General features: G+C 36.0%; 1 pseudogene; it reads right to left on the reverse strand.

The window, feature by feature from the left end:
- Positions 1–1,966: 1,966 nt before the first annotated feature.
- On the reverse strand, positions 1,967–3,166 carry LOC149246436 (xyloglucan endotransglucosylase protein 2-like; annotated as a pseudogene).
- Between the last annotated feature and the right edge of the window lie 1,074 nt (positions 3,167–4,240).

Genomic DNA, 4,240 nt, shown 5'->3' on the forward strand with positions numbered 1-4,240 from the left:
CTCTATCGTTTATAGTTCAAGGGAGTGGAAGATGGAGTCATCATTGTCATTAATACTTTGTTTTGGGTGCCAACAACTTTGAATGAGAGGATGGGTGAATGAGAGGATGGGTGTGTTGGTCAAATAATAGAAAATAAAAAATAAAAAAAATTGGATACAAATATTTTGATCGGTACCATGTTATCTAATGAATTGATAATGCCTATCCAACGGAAAAATGGATCCCATGTTATCTAATAGATTGATAATGCCTAGCCAACGGAAAAATGGATCCCATGTTATCTAATAGATTGATAATGCCTAGCCAACGGAAAAATGACTATGAAATATAGGATTGAAAGAGGGGAACACCTTATATGAGTAACTCTATGAATGAATTGTATTTCATTTAAGTGAGTCGTACATTAATATATTGAGAAGTGGCCTTTGATTTTCATTTTCCAAAAAGTATCAATAATTCCTTTTATTAACTTATGACTTCTATTATTTCCCCTAAATTAATATTTATAATTTACCTTGATCCTAAAGATTAGGTATCTTACATTTACCCCCTTAATATAAAAAAGTATCAACTTATGACTTCTCTTATTTCACCTAAATTAATATTTATAATTTACCTTGATCCTAAAGATTAGGTATCTAACATTTACCCCATTAATATAAAAAGGTGTTTGTAAGTCCAATCCTCTTTCTTAATATTTCAAACTTTTATCTTGCAAGTTTTTACTTTTGTCTTCCAAGTTCTTTGGGGAAGATGTTTGCAATTTCTCCACTTATGGAACAATGTATCAACTAAATGATTTTGGCCTCTACATGACGTTGAATCATATGCTACTTCATGTTGATGTTCTTTTCTTTATCATGGAATCTATAATTCTTGACCAACTAGAATAGAGAAGTGTTGCCAATTAAAATTGTAGAAGTACTCACTTGTTTTGTTTTTCTTGCAAATCCTCTAAAATCTTCTAGGGCCGTGCAATCTTCTTTATTGCATCTATAGAAGGCACAAATTAGACTACATCTATAGTTATTGGAATGAACTATTTTTTGTGATCTCCAAGAGATAGCTATTGATCCAAGATCATTTATGTATCCTAAACTAGACACTCCATTTTCCTTACCCAATCAATGTTTAAATCTATATGTTCAACTAGTTTAAAGTCATCTGCCTTGGTATTTGAGCTCAAAGTACTGAGTTCACTTCTAGACACTCCATTCTCCTTACCCATCAATGTTTGAATCTATATGTCCAATTAATTTGAGGTCATCCACCTTAGTATTTGAACTCAAAATATTGAATTCCCTTCAAGTATTTTAGAACTCTCATCCAACATACCAATGTCTTTCAAAAATATTTTACACTAACTTAGAAAAAATCCAAACCAAAAATGAATTATCTAATCTATTAATAATAAAGTAAATAAAATTCCACATAGCTACATGGGCAAATTCATTGCTTTCTTTTGATGTATACTTCAATTATTTCTCCATTGAAGCCAATAGATAATTATAATAAACTATACCAAATTTGTTTAATATTTCTACAATGTATTTATTTTGGGAGGTAAGTAAATTCAGATAACCCATGTAATTTCTTTGGAATTATGAACCTCTATTTGAAATTTGTAAAAATCAAATCTCAAATATATTTATTTTCAACCATGTTTCTTTAAAATTAATGGAGCGTTAATACAAATTTCAAATATATTTATTTTCAACCATGTTTCTTTAAAATTAATGGAGCGTAAATACCAAGGCATTACAGGTAATCAAAAGATATCTGCCAATGTAATTATAAAGCAAAAGTTATATACCATGGGAAATAACCAACGAAGTTATGATATCAAAATGCCAGAAATAGCAAAAATCGGTACTCCAAAACATTCATAATTCCCAGGAATAATAAGGTGGAACAGACCACCCATGGCCAGCATTATTATAAATAGTAATGGGTGACTACATATTATCAATTATCACGATCGCGAAGACATTCAGTAAGCATTTTCTTATTTCTCTGTGCGTCAGTGCAGTAATTGTAGATGGTGTAGTCCTTTCTCACCCATTTCAATTGCCCCCATTGCCGCCAGTCCAGGTCTTTGAAATCTTCTTGATTCCACCACCGCCACGCCTGAGTGGCGCAGGCCGATTGCGGAGAAGAAACCTCGCAGGCATCCCCATGAAATTCCCTGAAGGAGGCAATGAAGGGCGCCTTGGTGCAGTCGATTTTCTCCAGGCCCCCTCGGGTGGCCCACTTATCCCCATTCCACAGGCTCGAATGGACCTTTATCGGCTGGTTCAATGGGTACCCCAAGCCCAGGCCGTGGCAGTTCTTGAAAACGCGGATAGGTATCTTGTCTACAAAAATTCTGCGCAGAAAAAACAGACCATGCCAAACCATATTCAGCTAAGAGCCAGGTTCTTTCTAAAATTGCATAATACATTTTGCCCTGTTTCTGGTTTAAACAAGAAATAATGAGGATGTCACGGGTTCGAATCTTGGGGGTTACACAATTTGGTACTTGTTCTAGAGCACAGAGTAGGAATGGTAATCCTTGGTTGGGTCGAACCAAAGGTATATGCGATGCTCTCTGAAACCCTTCCCGCCTGTAAATACATTGGTCTGAAGAATGTAGGGTTTCCCGGACTTGTTGCCCAAGAATTCGAAGTCTATTTCATCGTGCTCAGCGGTCTGAGCAGAAAGCTGCCCACACCAAAACAAATATAGATACATAAGCAGGCAGAAGTAGACTCAGCCAAACACAAAAGCTCAGATATTATTATCAAGTATTCACATAAAAGGCGGTGACAGTGCCAGCGGAATCACCCTGAACCAGCTTTATCTGCTTGCTGAAGTGCCCAAATAAATATGCTCCTTTGGATTCGAACCCAGCACCTGTTAATCTCATATTTCATGTAACTTTGTTATTCCAGAGACTGATAAAGATAAATGACGCAGAAAGAAATAGAATGGGTAATAACTTACCATGCTGTTTGTTGAGAAGATAGTCTGTCGCTCACCATCAAATTGTTTGATGTGGTCCACACCTCAGCTAGCTATGAAATTGTTGTCAAAGGGCAGAGTCACTGGCCTTTTAGGGGTGGCAGCCATGGCTCCACGAGCCAGTAGGAGAATGAAAAAGAGACCAAAAAACTGGATGGCCTCCATCAGTTCAAACAATATTGATGATACGCAAAAATGAAGCTATGTTCAGCAGATACTGATGGCACCCAAAAATAAAGCTATGTGCAGAGCATGGACTGGTAGAGTGCACACCCCAACACGCAATGGGGAATGCATGGTGAAGAATGAGCTTTTATAGCAGCAAGAGGGAGAAATAGGGGTGGGTGACAAGTGTGGTTTCAAATTTTTAAGTTATTTTTTTAATTACATTTATATTGTTGAATTTGGGTTTGTGTCATCTATATCAAAAAAAATTGAGAATAGTTTTTGACGAAAATCACGTTACTATTCATTTTTCGACGAGTTTCAAACCAACCAGTGTGGTTTATCGTCAAGACAAGTTGAAGAACCAGATCATAATTGCATTCAAATTCATAACATCAATCATGACCATGAATCCTTTTTTTTTATTAAAAAAAATCACATTCGTAATATCATGGCCATGAATCCTTTTCTCTACATTTACTCATTTATTAAAAAAATAAAATTCACATTCATAACATCAATCATGGCCATGAATCTTTCTTCTCTTCATTTATTAAAAATTGTTAAACACACATGGACAGCAAAGACAATGTGAAAGATAAATCATGCAATACATTTTTTTTTATTAACATGAGATATACATTTATAGTACATTATGTGACTCTTGGGTTTCAGATCCCAAGGTCTCTTGGACTGCTTTTGTCCATTCGACTTCCACACTAACCCATTGAGGATTAGGTGTCCAACATTCCCCCCCTTAATCCGAAGGGTTATGTATGAGTCCAAGAAGAGAGCTGTAATACAAAACGTGCAAAAAATGCATGGCAACACTAGCCTGAATGTGCTCTATGAAATGTTGGTATAAAGGGCAGTGGTTTAAGGATGACCACCAACACTGGAACGCTTAGTGCAGTTCCCGGAACTCTTCCAAAACTGGCAAGAAACTAAAGTTTTCTGCTAGAGGAAGTGATCCTCTTGTTTTAAAGAGGGAAACCTTCAACCATAAAAGGGAGGTCTCACCCCGCATAAAAAGTAAAACTTCAACCTGAAAAGGGAAGTCTCAACCTGTGATGG

This window comes from Pinus tabuliformis, chromosome 7 (assembly GCF_031772625.1).
Source record: "Pinus tabuliformis cultivar Carrire ecotype Pingquan chromosome 7, CPIR1, whole genome shotgun sequence".
In the NCBI taxonomy this organism is placed as follows: domain Eukaryota; kingdom Viridiplantae; phylum Streptophyta; class Pinopsida; order Pinales; family Pinaceae; genus Pinus; species Pinus tabuliformis.